Raw genomic sequence first — 17,596 nt, forward strand, 5'->3', positions numbered from 1 at the left:
TATCATGGATCTTGTCGCCTCAGAAATAGACTCCTTACACTCTTTTGGACTTGATTTGGAACCATTCAATAATCATTTAATTAGTAGAGGAGTGGAGGCCCAGTCTTTTGATCAGGTGAATATTGACTCTAACAGGCACCATGAGGGAGGAGAGGGTTCCACTATACAGAAACAAACCTCCGAGACGGATCTAAAATGGCTTGCTCAAACACTAACTGAGACCTTAGCAAAGATACATGTTTTGAATGTGAAATCATAATCTGAACCAATATTTCTAGTGGTATCCTGGAATTCTCGAGGTAATAAACCCTTGAGGAAAGAGTCTGAAATTTCTATGCCTTCTTACAGATGCCAGCATTTGCTGCATTCAGGAAACATGGGCCCTTTCTCCGCTGGTGTTGGATGGGTATAGTTTACATCAAACAACAGCAGAGAAGAAGTCCAGAGGAAGGACGTCGGGGGGTCTTCTTATTGCGATACGAAACACCATGATTTTCAAGTGTCTCAAAGTGTTTTCTCTACATAAAGGATGCATTGCATGCTACTATATTTTGCTCCGCCTGTGGCTCTTGGTTACCTATTAGTAGTTAACATTTATTGGAGTCCTGAGTCTGATCTAAAGGAATTCATTTGTTTGGTGGACGCAATTATTCAAGAGTGTCAAATAGCATATCAAATTTTGAATATCATGGTTATGGGTGATTTCAACGCAGATGCGGGTACATGTTCATATAACCCTGGTTCATCAAGGAAACAAATACAGGGTCAACAGTGGAATGCCTTTCTGTGTAAACGATTATCTAGGTAAGGAGCTGAGTGCTTTCACTTGGTCTAATGGAAAGAAATTTTCCGCAAAAGATTTCATTTTTGTAAGTACATCTTTAAGATACTCTTTGTTTGATTTTATAATTATTCCAACTTTGAGTAGCGATCATAGTATCCTTAAACTTACCATGCGGGTTCACCCTTCTCCGGAATCCCTTGGTGCTCTTCCTTTGATGTTGGAGCTAAACTCCGCTAGGAATAGAATAAACTGGCACCGGGATAATGTCGAAAAAGTGAACAAGGTTTTTTTTGAGGACTACAACAAACATGGCTGTGAAAATAAGATCATGATGTATGCACATGGGGAGTTTAACAACTATGTCAGGGAGATTATCTTGGGGCTAAAAGGGATTGGGTAATCTAAGAAAAAAGGCACTATTCACATCCATGTTTTTGACCCGGCCATCCATCAGCTTAAAAAAGAAAGAAATCGTGAGATTCGGAAACTCCAGAAACTCCCATTCACAAAATCCCTGGGAGAAACGATTAAAAATGTAAAACAACAATGGAGGTACAGGGTACGTACTTTAAAAGCAAACATGGTGCAAAGAGATGCAGAAAATATACTGGAGGCACTCTCAAAAACCAATACTCGACATTTTTGGTCCCTTGTTAATAGACGAGGGGATATGCACGCCAAAGAACAATGTGTGACAATATCCTCGGTTATCTGGGAAGGGCACTTTGGTTCATTATATAAACCCTCGGTTTGTAATTGGGTGGTTCAGGATGAGATCTCTTTATGTCCATGGAATCTCCCCTTCTCTTTACAGGATGTCCAAAGGATGATCGTTAGGTGTTCGTCTTCCCGTGCACCAGGTCCCAACATCCTAGCCAATGTGGTTTTCAAAGGCAACCCAATTCTCTGGGCCAAAATTCTCTTTTTATTGTTTAAAAACATTTTCAAAACCAAGGTTTTTCCAATCACTTGGCATATGTCCTATGTGTTCCCAATCTATAAAAAGGGTGATATATCTATACCAACTAGTTATAGACCTATCGCTCTGCTGGACGCTGATTCTAAGATATTTGCCTCCCTGGTTCTTGAACATAACATGTGGATGGAGGAAAAGGATGTACTGTCAGCACAGCAATTTGGTTTTAGAAAAGGGGTGGGAACTGATGCAGGTGGACTTCTCCTAACTATAATGCAGCACCAGACCAGACATAGAGGTATCCAACCTATCTACTTGGCTTCTATTGACCTCTGTTCAGCCTTTGATCTAGTGGACAGAGGTACATTGTGGAATAAAATGTTTGCTTTAGACATGCCGTCAGAGCTCCTAGCGATCTTATACTATCTCCACTCAGAAACCAAGATAAGTGTCCGACTGAACACTGAGGGAACCTTGTCTGAGAAAATTAATACAGGAAATGGTCTCAGACAGGGGTGTATTTTTGCCCCCACTGTTTTTAATTTGTATTTATCTGATGTTGGTCCGCACTTGGAAGAGGCATTGTTTGCTGCACTAAAAGTCAAAGGCACCCGGATTGCGTGGACTGCATATGCAGATGATGTGTTATTGTTGATTTAACACCCATGGGTCTGCAACGAGTTTTGTCTGCATTTAAGAAGTACACGGCAGACAACGCTTTAGACATAAATCAAACCAAAACTTTCATCATGCAACTTAGTCATAGGAAAAGACCAGCAAAATTTGCATGCTTTCTGGATCATGTTAAACTCACCATATGTCGTGCTTTCAGGTTTTTAGGTTATCCGATTTTTGAGACCGTTACCAGGGTCAATCTACACAATTATTTGGATAAAAAAATGACAACATTGATTTCTCAACTACTCAAAATTGATTGCAAATATGGGATCGTAGTAAAACGATTGCCCAGTTTAGCTATGGAATTTAATTGGTTCCGTCCTGGTTTAGGAGCGATTTTGTGAAATATGAGGCACGTTTACTAAGGCCATTGGTTTGGTATCTCCCGAAATGTGTTCCACTGGCAGCAATTCGTTTTGAACTGGGACTATACTTGCTCTCTAGTGTAATTCTTTGGCGTAGAGTCTCTTTGTTCAGGAAACTGCTTATAAGTAAAGAATCCACTCTACATGGAATCCTTGGACGGTGTCTAGTCGCGGGAAAGGAATCTTCTGTAGTAGTGCGTGACTTGGAAAAAGAGGTACATGAAGTATTGGCATTAGTTGGGGTTTCTAAAGAACTCCTTATCAATAACCCCACTAAGGTGAAGATACTTCTCCAGCACGCAGACTGGAACCACACTATCAACATAAAACAAAGCAAAAAACTATATGCGCATATGATTGGTAACTATAAAAAAATTGCAACAACTGAACCCTACCTCATAAGATTCCCCAGCAAAAAGCACAGACAGGATTTTATGCGTTTTCGTTTTAATGTCCTCAATGCAGGTGAGATTATGACTATAAGGCACACTTTGCCACCTCATATGGTTAAATGTCTTTTTTGTGATTTAGACATTGGAGAAGTATCTTTACAACATTTGTTGACGCAATGTTTGGGTCTAAGATCGGCACGTATTGATTATTTTATTAAATATGTGCCTAACCCAGAGAATGTTTTTCTGGAAGCCCTTTGGAACGACATGCTGTATGGACCTAGGGTCAAACCTCAATTGGCTATACTACGTTTTCTAAAAGATAAATGTAAACTATAGGGAGGTAGTTTTGCTACAACATTTTGCATGTATTAGTATCCTGTACTTCTTTATTTTATGTTAAGGTTCATTTGGATGTATAAATCATTTATTCTTATTTATTAAGATCTATTATAAGGAATGCTCTGGATTCAAAATTTTTATGTATTGTATTTTAAAAATCTGTTCTTATGTGTTTTATATATTTTTTTGTAAAGGTTACTCGTAACCCAAACAAATAAAGAAAAAAAAAATAATAATCATTTTCCCCAGGGGGCAGAGACAGCCTTGCAGGAGCACAGGGGTACCTATTACATCCAGTACCCTGCCCCCTTCAGCTCAATTGCCCAGGACAATTGTTGAGTGCACCTCCCATCGGCTATTTATCATCTGTGCCATGGTTGGGAGGCCACCAAAGGCTAAGGGTGGCAAAGCTGGGTGTCCTCCCAGGGCTGGCTGGGGTCGGGCATGTGGGTGCAGAGACCGGGGGGGGCAGGGAGTGCAGGGTGGCCAGGGTGGCTACAGAGGGGGAAAAGGCACTGGGGTAGGATGCCCAGCCACGTGCTGGTGCAGACATGCCACCACCCCTGAGGCTCCTGGAGATGCAGCTGTTGTATCACAACCGGGCGCCCATATGACCCAACAGCAACTTCCATCTGCTGTCACGGGCCCATCGGTGGTGGTAGCTGCAGGTGCAGCTGTGAGGACCACCACCCAGGCTTGGGGTCGGACAGGGCATGTTGCGTTGCATGATGAGGACTCCCTGAACGAGTTCCATCTTGTCAGTAGGTGCGGGTCACGTGTGTCCAGTGTAGCTGTGACCGGGGAACACGTATCTGGGGCAGTTATGACATCTGATGCCCCAAGCAGCCGGGTGGTGGTAACTGCATGGGCGATGCAGCCAGCACCACCTCGGCAGTGAGTCAGACCCAAGCCAGACTTCCGTCCTCATTCAAACGCCCACTCCCTTGGTCCAGTCCACCAGTTCCATTGACTCCACTGATCAGGGCCACATTGGCAACTCAGGGTCAGTACCACCAACCAAAAGGAGGAAGGGTGCTCCTGTGCAAGAGGCTGAGACCCCAGACATGGCTCTGGCCTCATGCACGTCGAGGAAGAAGCCTTTCGGCAAGCAGGAACGGGACTTCCTTGTGGACTATGTGTTGGCACACCAACGCAATATGCTTGGGGGCCCACAGTGCCATACAACCCATAAGCAGCATTGGGTCCACTAGCAGCATGTTGCGGATGGTGTAATATCCATGGGATTCCAGGTGTGCATGGCTCAGGACTGCTACAAGCGTTGGAATGACCTCCGACGCAGTGCAAAACAAAAGCGTGCCTCCAATTATTCCATGTCTCTGGTGAATGGTGGTGGACCAGCACCACAGGCGGATGAACTCACTCATCACAAGGAGATCGCTGCAGGGTTCATCCCAGAAGAACAAATCTGTGGAGTGGGAGAGAGGATGGATTATGATGCATCGTCCGGTGTCCAGTGAGTATTGATTCGTGTTACTCAATGACATGTGTGTTTGGAGTGTGTGACCCTTCCAGCTACAACTTGGGTCCTTCCTTTCACCAATCTCCCTCTCTACCTGTGGTGTTCACCAGGGGTCTGACCTCACAGCCTGGCTTTCCAAACAGCACCTGGCAGCTTTCGTCCTACTGCATTTTCATTTTCTGCTACAACTTCCAGTGCTATGCCGATGACACTCAACTCATTTCCAGGCTGCCCTTGGCCACCTCTTCTCCCTCCCTCATTTCCGATTGCCTCATTGACATTTGAAATTGGTGTACTGCCAACGATCTCTGTCTAAATGCCAGCAAGACTGAAATCCTCCTCATCGGTACACCTTCACCATCCTTTCCCCTCACTCTATGGCCAGCCCCGCTTGGCCCTCCTCCTACCCCCACCTGGAAGGCCAACAACCTCTGGGTCACCTTTGACTCTACACATTCCTTTTCCACACACATTTCTGACGTTTCTTGAGATATATTAACTTCTTGCTTAACATCCTCAGGAGTACTGTGCCTTTCCTCTCATTCACCTACAAGCTCACAGTCTCTCAAGCTCTGGTTGTCTCAAGGTTGGACTACTGTGACAGGCTCATTCAAAATTCTACCTGCCTCCACACTCCACCCTCTACTTCTAATCCAGGACTGCAAGACTTGTCCTTGGCCTCAAGCCCTGGGATCCCATCTTTCCAGCTCTGAAATCCCTTCATTGGCTACCAGTGGATGCAAGGATAAAACGTTAGACCCTCTGCATTGTGCACAAGGATTTCTGGCACCTCGGTCCAAAATACCTTCAACTATCCCTCTGCCAATTCCTCCCCTCTCGAGTCCTTTGCTCCTCTACCTCACACTCCCTCCGGGTCAGTCATTTATCGAAGAAACAAGCTGGTGGCAGATCTGTATATATGGCTGGGTCCTCCCTTTGGAACAGCCTACCTGCCACGTTGAAACTTGAGGAGAAACATCTCTGCTTCCGGAAGCACCTCAACACCTTCCTATTTGCTCCTGCATAAGCCCCTCCTCTCTCCAGCTGAACAGTTTCCTGGCACTGTGCACCTGAACACCCTCTGTCCTTCGGGCCCAGGTACCTGCACACCCTGCCTCCCTGCTGCACTGCCTCCAGGCCTCCCATTGCAATGGGTCCTGTACGTGTACCCATACAGTCCCCCACTCTTCTTCTGCACTCATCAGATTTGCCCTATCCAAATGATCTTGCACTTGCCACTTGCGGGCTGCACTACCACCTTTTGAATGCCTATTCTATCATTGGACTTTATTTTCATTATTTGGTCTCCTCTGTTTGGCACATTCCACTTCTCCCCCTTCCAGGATTTTCAACCCTTTATCCCTTCTCCATGCACTTGCATGTTCTCAATGTCACTGTGCCCAGAGTGATCATTGTTTTCATTTTCTTTTCTCCCTTGTTCCCCTCCCTTTGCTTGGTTGCGCTCTGAGCCACTTGTGTACGAGGGCAATCTTGATGAGATGTCATATCATGTCATATACATCCTTTGTCCCTGGTGCAGTGTGTCTCACTCTGACTGTGCTGATGGCAGTGGCTCCCTGTGCACATGTGTGCACATCCATGTACCATGTGCATTCCATGTATACCCCTAGGTGTCCTTGACTGCCTGTTCATTGTAGTATGTCTCCAGGATGATCCAAGTGTCATATTATTTGGACTGCCATTTCATGCTCACTGTGGGTCTGTGTGTCATCACGCACAACTTTAGGGTGTCCACATCTGTGTCGTGCACATGGCTCCCCTGTTACAGGCCCACTGCCCCTTTTCAACTGGTGTGTCTTCTGCATGCATGGCTGTACTACTGATGGTTCCTCGTCTGTCCACTTCTCATCGGCTGTAGTGACATTTGACTGACAACATGCAATAGAGGCATGCCAACACTGTCTGCCAATGCACAGTTCTGTGGTGAACCTTTCATTGCCATGCAGTTCCTCCCTGCTATTGTCCAGAGGGTGGGTGTTTCACGGTATCCATGCTACATGGTGCATGCCATTTGCACATGATGGCTGCAATTGCCCTTACACTGCCGTCACGTTTGGAGATTGACATCACTACGTACGTGTTGATGTTGGAAGTTGAGGGGGTACATAAGCACTCCTGTGCCACGTTCAGCCCTTCAACATGCCAACACAATGCTTCTGTGTGATAGTGACCTGCCATGTATGTACCCATGTCCCTCCTTTCATTGTATCGAAACGCAGTAGCGTAGGTGCCTCCTGTGACACATGAACTCTGCATAGTCAATAGTTGTTGAGTGCTGCACGTGAACATACATGTTACATGTGTCATGGTGTTTTTGGTGTGATTGCCAGCAGTGGCTATTTGTGTGTTCCCACATGCTTATGCTATGTGCCATCTCTTTGTTGCCATTTCTCTGTTCTACCTTGGATATGTGCCTGCTAGAGGTTGTGTTTGATGCAGGTGATGAGCAACTTGCAAAACATGTGTTGGCTTCACATTTTGCACACATCCTTTTCTGCTTTCAGGATACCCTTGCATTGCAATGCCACTGGATGCATGTTGGGCTTTGAGTTGCGTGTGACATGTCTGCTTCATGTGTTGGCTGTCAATGTTGTGATCTGTATGTGTGTGGTATGTGCTACTGACACGCATGTTCTTGTTTCTATTGTTTATGTTGCAGGTGATGAAGCACTGGAGGCAGAGGATGAAGATGTCATCTCAGACACGGTGGTCAGTTCACATGACCATCCAGGCACCAGTGCTGGTCATGGGGTGGCAGCCCACGAGAACCCACTGATGCTCCAGGCCATCGTGTTCAGAGCGGACTCTGAGTCAGGCTCTGATGTATCCTCTGACCACTATGTTGAGCCGGATCTGCATCATGACATTTCGTCGCCAGTAAGTGATCTTGTGTTGGATGATCTTCTGTCTGTGACTCCTGCAGTAGGGGCCAGGCGGGGTTGGATTGTCCACCTGTGGTGTTTACGGGTGCAGGGTAACACTCCACACCAGTTTGCCATGTTCCTGGGGCATCAGGTCAACGGAAGGATGCAGTCCTGCAGCCGCGGGCGCACCAACCCAGCAAGGACCACTGCTCCTTGGGCCCGGCAGGTGTCGTGTCCTGCTATGTGTTGGCCGTGCGCTACCGGGGTCAACTGAGTGGGAGCATGCCGTTATTGCCATAGCACAGCAACAGGGGGGAGCAGATGAGATGATGGCTCAGGGTATGGAAAGTGTGGCCTGTTCCATCCTCCCCCCTGAAAGGCAAGTGCAGCTCCAGCAGCAGGCTACGCGGTCCACGTGCCGCTCACTCAGGCTGGGCGCACCGGGCTGAAATGGTGACTATGCAACAAGCAATTTCTGCTCAGGCAGAGGCATACCGTGATGCCCTGAGGGTCGAACACCAAAACCTCTGATCTACTCTTGGTGCTCTCATGATGGATGACAGTAGGTGGGCAGAAGACAGGATGGAGCGGCTTGAAAGAACCATTTCAGCTGAACCTCATGCAAGCCGGGACATACTCTGTATGTCATGTGAGGCCATGCAGGCAGAACTCAGTCTTACACGTGAATCCTTGCAGGAGGAAGCACGTGTGACACATGAGGTAATGCATGCAGACCTATGTGTCATTGCCATGCAGGACCTGGCTTACCAGACCTGCATGCTTGTTGCCGCTGAGGGGCAAGGCGCAGATAGGCGTGGTAAGGCAACTGTGCCACATCCACCATCTGATTTCCATCCAGAGGGTGACGACGACAACATATCTCCCACATAGGTCGGGCCGTGCAGGTGCTGAGCCCAGTGAGTTTTTTTTTTTAAATCTCAACATCTACACATGTGGGTGTTGAGAGTCACCCTGTACGTCCCCCTGCCTGGGTTCCCCCAACCGCTGGGTCATATGTGGCCATTTTTGTTGTTTTTTTCTTTGTTTTGTTTCCTGCAAGTATTTTTTTTCTTTTTTTTTTCTATTGTACATTCATGCGACATTGTGGTGCTTTGTGGCATTTGAAGGCATCCACTGTGTGTTCCAGCAGGGCCCATTCAGGCTTGTCTCGTGTATGTGTTTTGCCTGGGGTCCTGACACATATGCTACTCCTGCTTACCCTTTCCATGGGATCGAAAGGATGGCTCAGTGTGACAGCATCTCACACAGGGGCATTGGGCTTCCGTCATATCTGTGGCCAGCCTACAGTCCTACTTGTGTGTACACCCCTAGTGGGTATTCCAGATGGCTTCTCCAATGCATTTCTGCACTTCATTTTGGTGAGCATTCTGTTGACTGTGCATTTCATCAAGTTGCTTATGATTTTTTTATGAATTGATTGTCTATGGTCATGCACTTCCTGCTATAGGCGGTACCAGGCACCCTTTGGCTGTGTAACACACACTGATGGTGGGAGGGGTCCGTGTGCTGACAATGTTGCATTGGGACAGGACAGTGATTTTGATATGCACATGAACGCTGCATGTTGAGTTATCCTTGTCACCATGCATTTCAACAACCCCCAATTCCTTGCTTCTGCTGCTTTGGCCATCTTGCAAACCTGCCTGGTGTTTTGTTGTGCCATTTGAAATATGCCTTTTTTTCTTTTCACTCGACTGTCATGTTTGTGGCCTGGACCTGCTCCCGCTCCCATTGGTTACACTTGGCCCTTGTGACAATCCAGCCAACCAGGAGGCTGGAGCCTGCCACCACTACGAAAGGCCCACAATGGAGGTCCTGTCTACCCCTGCCCATCAGTGTCCACCACCCTTCTGGGTCCCTTGATTGTCCCCTGTTTCCCCTGCCCCTGCCTGTCTCCACCTCCCCCCTGCCAGTCTCCCCCTGTCCCCTGCCAGTCTCCCCCTGTGTCCCTTGCCCCCGCCAGTCTCTGCCTGCCCCCTGCCAGTCTCCCCATGTCTCTCGGCCCCTGCCAGTCTCCACCTGCCCCCTGCCAGTCTCCCCCTGTCTCCATTGCCCCCTGCCAGTCTCTGCCTGCCCCCTGTCAGTCTCCCCTGTCTCCTTTGCCCCCGCCAATCTCCAACTGCCCCCTGCCAGTCTCCCCTGGCTCCCTTGCTCCCCGCCAGTCTCACCTTCCCCCTGCCAGTCTCCCTCTGTCTCCCCCTTCACCTTCACACCCCCTCCCCTTCTGCACCGTCTTCTTTCCCTCTGCCCCCTGTGTGTGCTTTCTTTCCCCCTCTTCCCCTTCTGCCTTTACACCTTGGCCCCCTCCTCCCTTCTCTCCTCCCTCTCCCTCTCCACCACCCTTTCCTCTCCTCCTTGTCCTCTGTCTGTCTTTTTCCGGCACTACCCCAATTGCTGTCTGGCATGGTGATACATAGCCGCTTGTTCTTTGCAGACACTTCCCCCTCCGCCTCCGTCCATCCACCCCACACCTTCACCTTTTTTGAGATTCATTTTGGCACTTAATTTTATCATCAGTCCCTCCACCTCTGATTACAGCACAATCTTGATAATTCATCGACCTTCAATAGTTTGTCACTTGTTTTGTTACTCTCTTCACCTCTTCCCTCCTCTTCCATCACCCCCCCCTCCTTATGCGACTCCTGCACTGCAACTATTGCCATCAGGCATAGCAATGTTGATGCTAGTTTTGTTTTCCCACATTCCCTCCCTAGACTCTCCCTTATTGTTATAAGCACATGCACTATGTACTTTGATTTGATTGTTCGTTTTCAAATTATGGACTGTTTGAAGGACTTGTAGGAAGGTACTGTGATTCTCCCTTGTCCCCTCCCTCCATGAGGTGCTTTGATGCATTTTGTGTGTAGGCCCTATAAGGATTTTCAATGAATCAGTGATTGCTCACTGTGTGCCATTGTCGATGTGGGATACTCTGTACATGATATTTTCTGCTGGTCAATGGCTGATCCTATGTAGGGTTTGATTTTGAGGTGTCAGAAGATTGGTGTGGTTTAACACACAGGGGGGTCCTTGAGTGCAATATTCACATGTGCTGTGTACAGGACACTGAGACTCACTTCATTTCACATGCATGTATTCGATGCATGTCCCTACTGACACAAACACTTAGGCAACGCCCCCCACACCAAGTATGGTGACACCATGCACACACGTGCAACCAGATTGCCTTTTGAGGCATGCTGTGTCCCTACAATCCATGTTCACCTCCGATTCATTGATCATGTACATGCATCACAGGCTACTATTTTGTTGATTGTACTTATTTTTCATGATGCTCAAGGGATTTCCCCAACGCAATGCACACTTACTGTGCTGCCCAGTGAGCGGTATGTTGCAGAGGACACACACGCAGCACACAGTGTTTGTAATGCTAATTTGCTATTGTCCAATGTGCATGGCAACAGGTATTCTGACTTCCGTTGCTTGCACCACTGGTGGCATGCGTTTGTGCCACAGTTTTCAAGGTGTGAGGTGTTGGTCAGTCATTTCTTCATATTCCATGTCAGGTGTAATTGTCTGGTGCCTATTTACATTTCTCACATGGCACTTCATGACAATTGTGTCATGTGTTGTGCATATGGTTTGATGTTTTGCCGTTGCATACCATGGTATGGTGTGGCAGATGGGGTCATGGGGGTTGAGAGGGTTTGGGTGGCATACCAGTACTTTCACGCCCTGTTTTGCAGGGGTGGGGGGTATGCACATTGTATGTGTTCCTTTTGGTCACATGGGATTGGTTGTGTTTAAGTAACTAGGGATGCACACAATGTGGCACTTCCGTGGACACATTCTCAGGGTGGTAAAGTTGTGACAGTTAACTGTCCCTTTCTCATCATCAATTGTCACCTGGTATGTGCCAGGCCTGTGTGCACTCCGCAGGGGTTTGAGTTTAGGTGAAAAATCTGGCCACAAGCTGGGTACAGGCTGCCTCACCACATGCCCTTTCCCCTCCCATGCGCAGCGTCTGTGCGTCTGGTTGGGGATGTGGGGGCACCACCATGTCCACCGGCACACCCTGCTGTGTTGCAATGTTGTGCAGGACACATGCTGCCACAATGATCCTGCACACTACTGGGGGTGCATATAGTAGCTGTTCGCCAGAGCGGTCAAGGGAGCAGAAGCGTGACTTGGGCACTCCGAATGTGCGCTCCACTATGGCTCTGGTTGCAATATGTGCTGCGTTGTATCTTACCTTGGGTGGTGTGGTGGGGTTCCGTATTGGCTTCATCATGTAGGTGCTCAGAGGGTAGGCACTGTCCCCTGGTAAGGTGATAATGGTTGTCATTAGTTGGGCTTGTGTATTTGTCTGTGTGTGACATGCATGCATGTGCACAGGCATTTGTACTAACCTATGAGCCATGTGTCGCCATGCTTCCCAGCTTCCAGGGCCTGGCTCAGGGTGGACATTCTGTATATGAAACTGTCATGGGTGTACCCTGGATAGTTTGCATAGACAGAGGTGATGATTCCTTTTGCATCGCATACAAGCTGCACATTGATGGAATGCCAGTGCTTGCGGTAGATGTTTTCAGTGGCCCTAGGTGGAAGTAAGGTCACGTGGGTGCAATCTATGGCACCAAGCACTTTGGGGAATTGTGCCACCCTGTAGAAGTCCAGGACCTCAACCTGCCTTTCTGCAGGTGTTCTGTGCATGTATATGTGCCTGCGGACTGAGGGGCACACAGCGATGATTGCCAACACCTGGTGTAGGCAACATGGCTGTGTGGGCTGTGAGATGCCCCCCACTATGACAGTTGTCCGCTGAAATGACCCAGTGGCCAAAAAGTGCAGTACATTGAGCACCTTCTCCAAGGGGCTCAATACTTGGGAGCGCAGGGTGGGTGATGTGAGTTCATCTTCCCCCTCAGTGACCAGCTCTAGGATGATATAAGGTGGAAACCTATACCTGCCAAAGACCTGGTCATCAGGCATCCCAAAAAGGCTGTTCCTGGGCAAGAAAATGCAGGGCCTGGCTATTCTCCTCCTCCTGCGGTGTCCCACGAACACTGCTGTGAGGAATGGGACATTCATCGTAGCTGCATATGCTTGTTTGATGTTTGCACGCAATTTTATGCTGCGCAGGGGCGCTTCTGCCTACTTTCGTGGGGCGGACGTATTTGTGCGTGTGTGTGTGTTTTTTGACGTGCGCAGGTTTTCCCTATCCGATTCCATGAATACGTGTTGTTCACTAGCGTGTGGGCGTTGCGCGTTTTTCCCAGCGGTACTTCCCACGTTACGCCTACATTTTCACGCGTTGTTCCCCATTCCCCGTGTTCCGCCCCCTTTTTAGGTGTGTGCATGAGAAGTTGTGCGCTTTCCCCGTTCCTGTCGCACACGTGTTTGGAAAGTCGCAGTGACGTGTAAGGTAAGCGTGGATTTGGCACCCATCCCGGGAAAAACACGCGCAGGGCCTTTTCACGCTTGCGCCAGCTTGCGCCACAAATTTTGGTGCACAATTATTCCATAAATTACCCTGCAAGTTTCTTAACCAGAAATTCAACAACCCCCCATGTTACAAGACTATGTTATATCAGCACTAGCATCACTAAGGGCGCTAGAGAAAACACATTTTATATGGGGGGAAATCACATGTTAATGGAAATAGCCAGTTCACACTTCGCTGGTGGGTTTATGGAATGTTTCTGGCATTATGTCTGACCAAAGAAACATGGCTGCCAGGTACCTATTCTGCTGCAATAAAGACATATCTGAAAGATTAAGGTGAATATGAACAAGTAGGGTGAACACCTACCATCACTCCAACTATGCCCCCAAGGTGTATATAATGTGTCTGCTAACCATATAGAGAAATCTTACTTACTGGGAACGGAAGTATAGCAGTTAAACAGATCATCAGGACTCACTCTCATTCAGGGGCGTAGGAGACACATAAAATCTGGGGGGGACAGGGGACACCTTGTGTAGTTGTAAACTGTGTTCCTGTCTCAAATCCCACTCAGCTAATCTTGGGTAAATAAATTTATCTTGTGGTGGTTGGTTGTTAATTGGCCAAAGGAGCAAGCTCTGCTCTCCAGTCTTTACCAGACTTGTACTTGCAAGTAAGTTGCTTCGAGTGCAGCATCATTATGACACTTTGTAACGTGAGCAGCGAGCATATATATCAAAAAGATCCAACAGGCAAAAGCCGCAGAACCAAAATGCGCTACTGTACATTACTGCACCTACATTGCCGTTACAATTTCTCTAGCTCATAATCAGGACTGAACATTTAACACAATCTGAATGGATGATGCAGATGGTTTCATTTTTATCGAAGCACTAAAAGCCAAAGTGCTGCTAATAATATGCATCATGCCCAGGTCCGGACATCGGTCACCTGTTAGGCAAGATTTGTATGTATTAACCCTGTTGGAGACTACACCAGCCTTGTTCTCATGGCAATAGGTAACCCAACCTTTGGCATAAGCCTGCACTACACAAGTTGATAGTGTGACTGAGCAGCCAGGCTTATCTCAAGAGGGGTCAAAGTGAGGGTTGTAACATAGAGATTCACAGTGACATGTATTCAAATAACCCTTATAATCAAGGTTTCTTGATAAAACAATGATTTATTAATTTAAGTCAGTTTTAAAATAAGCCTTCTTTAGAAGGGAGCAAATATGCAACACTTAAATACAATTCAAAAATACACACTTTCAGTTTCAATAAATAAGTAGATGCCCTTTTGGGATGGCACACAGACACTTCCTACACCCTGAAGTGACTTCAATTGTTTAGGACACTGTGGACATTGATATATCATGTGCACATTTAAAGCAATACTGGGATTTGTAGCAAAAGGAAAAGGTTAGGGAGGGAAGCCATGGTTAACACGTTTCTCAAACAGGTAAGCACTTTTCAACCCCCCAATGCAATGTAGTTTAACCCTTTCCCAGCTATAGAAGTAAAGAATGTATGACTTTTTGGAGGGACATTTAAAGACAAAGTCAAAGGGCAAGAAGAGTCTTCAGGGAGCCAGGACAGTCAATGCCAATTGAGCAAAGTCTAGGGGAGCCTGAGGCACTTCTTGAAGATTAGCACAAATTCCTTGCACAATGATAAAGAGAGTTTGTTGCAAACGAAATCGCTGTTGGGCCACAAGCTGGGAGGCTTGTGAAGGGCAAAGCTGCAAGAAACTCTGCAAAAGGCAGCAAATGCAAGTCTCGACTGAGAGCTAGCAGGCTGCACACAACAAGAGGTAAGTACCCCTAGTTAACAATACCTTGGGGGTCATTCCGAGTCCGGCGTTAAGGGAAAAACGAGGCCGGTAAAGGAATAACGACTTCCGTTACTGTTACGGGCCATTCTGACCCGCCACACCGTTATTTACGTCACCGTAAACTACGATGGCGTAAATAGCGGACCAGTGTCGCGCGCCCGACACTCCATCGCGGAAATAACGGGAAGGCGTAAACCATCTCCGATTCCAAGCAAAGCGAACACGGAAATAACGACCTCCACAAGGGCGCAAAGTACCTTACCGTCATGGCGTTAATACCGGCATCGCGGGGAAGGTGTTAACAACCCTGATCAGTGTTTGGAAGAGGAACAGGTGCACCCAATCAGCACAGGTGGAGGCAATAGAGTCTGGCACAGCACAAAAGGAGCACACCCACACCCCCTCCCACACCAAGATGATACCAATTGTAGCAGCATTCCTGGAGCTGGAGGCCCTGCTTGCAAGGCAGCAACTACGACAACAGCAACAACAGCAACCACAGCAACCACAGCCCCCACCACAGAGGATACACAGTAGGAGAAGGAGGGTGAGACAGGGCCAGCATGCCCTACCGGTGCTGCCACCATTACCACGCCGGCAGCCCCCAATTCCCCGCATCAGAGCCACCCCCTTCAACCTCACACCAGAGCAGATCCACACCCTGTACCGGCTTGACTGGGACACCATAACCACCATAGTGGCCCTGATACATACCGACATAGTGAGCCTCATAGAAATCAGCACTGCCATCCCCCCTCTACAAAATGTAGTGTCCGTGCTCCACTTCCTTGCCACAGGCACCTACCAGCATACAGTGGGGCACATGCATGGCATTTCACAGCCAATATTTTCCCGGATACTCAACCAAGTGCTGGATGCCCTCCTCAAGCACAGAAGGTACTACATATGCCTCCCCCGGACTCCACAGGAGATATATGATACCAAAGCTGCCTTCCATGCACTTGCAGGCATGCCAAATTGCATAGGTGCCCTCGACTGCACCCACGTAGAATTGGTGGTTCCTCATGCTATGGAGGTGCCGTATCGCAACCGCAAGCAATACCACTCCATCAACGTCCAGATGGTGTGTAATGCCAGTAAAGCCATCACACAATGCAATGCTCGTTACCCCGGATCAACTCATGACTCCTTGGTCCTGCAGAACTCAACACTACCACGCTACATGGACCGACATGCCGGACAACGTACCTGGCTGCTTGGTGAGTAACCGTAATGGGCCATGGCAGTGCATTGGGGCTCTGAGTAGGTTGTCAGCATACCCCACTGTGAAAGGGGTTGGGGGAGATGCATACTCCACCCGGGAGGGAAAGTGGGGGGGGATGCATACTCCACCCGGGAGGGAAATTGGGGGGGGGATGCATACTCCACCCGGGAGGGAAATTGGGGGGGATGCATACTCCACCCGGGAGGGAAATTGGGGGGGGATGCATACTCCACCCGGGAGGGAAATTGGGGGGGGGATGCATACTCCACACAGGAGGGAAATTGGGGGGGGGGATGCATACTCCACCCGGGAGGGAAATTGGGGGGGGATGCATACTCCACCCGGGAGGGAATGTCAACGCCATTGTACGTTGTGCACCTCACAGAACACTGTGCCCCATGACAAGTGGCACGCCACATTACCACCTAACCACATAGTTGTGAATACGAGCCAACACCTAATGGTACCTGACAAACAGTTACCCTGGCCAAAGACCACGACACATGCACCACACATCGGTGGACCTTACACACCGTAAGGTCATCGTGCACCATGCAGTGCAATAGCACCATGTCGCTGACTCCTGCATCTCAACACAAAGGACAGTCATCCATGGGAGTGCATAGAGGTTAGTCTAACAGGGATCCTACTGCGTGTGACTGGTTCGGCACCTCCATAGGATAGCTGCCAATCACCATGATAGTGATCAGTGCTGAATGAAGGGTATGCTACCAACTACTACCAACACACCCTTACAGCAAGTCTCAGCGAAGTCATCAATTAATGCAGTCCAACACTGCTGCATGCATAAACGATGCACATGCAACAAGACATGAGTGCGACCATGACCCATCAGGGAGAAGCTACCCCCTCCATCATTCCATTGGCCAGCACACATGGCCGGACCAGTAATGGGTTGACTGTATCCAGGGACATGTGTGCATGGCCAGTCATCACCCGCTGCAATGTAAGACTAGCACAGTTCTCCACCATGAATGTACTAACACTTACCTTCATTCCACTCTCATGCAGGTGATGCTGGCTACCCTTTGAAACCGTAGCTCATGACCCCGGTCCGCAACCCCCAAAACAGGCACGAGGAGGACTATAATAGATCTCATACCCGTACCCGGGAGGTCATAGAGCAGGCCTTCGGCCTTCTGAAGGCATGATTCCGTTGCCTCAGCCGGTCAGGAGGGGCCCTCATCTACAGCCACGAGAAGGTGTCCAAGATCACCATGGCATGTGTAATGCTGCACAACATGTGC

This window comes from Ambystoma mexicanum, chromosome 12 (assembly GCF_040938575.1).
Source record: "Ambystoma mexicanum isolate Mex_15411 chromosome 12, UKY_AmexF1_1, whole genome shotgun sequence".
In the NCBI taxonomy this organism is placed as follows: domain Eukaryota; kingdom Metazoa; phylum Chordata; class Amphibia; order Caudata; family Ambystomatidae; genus Ambystoma; species Ambystoma mexicanum.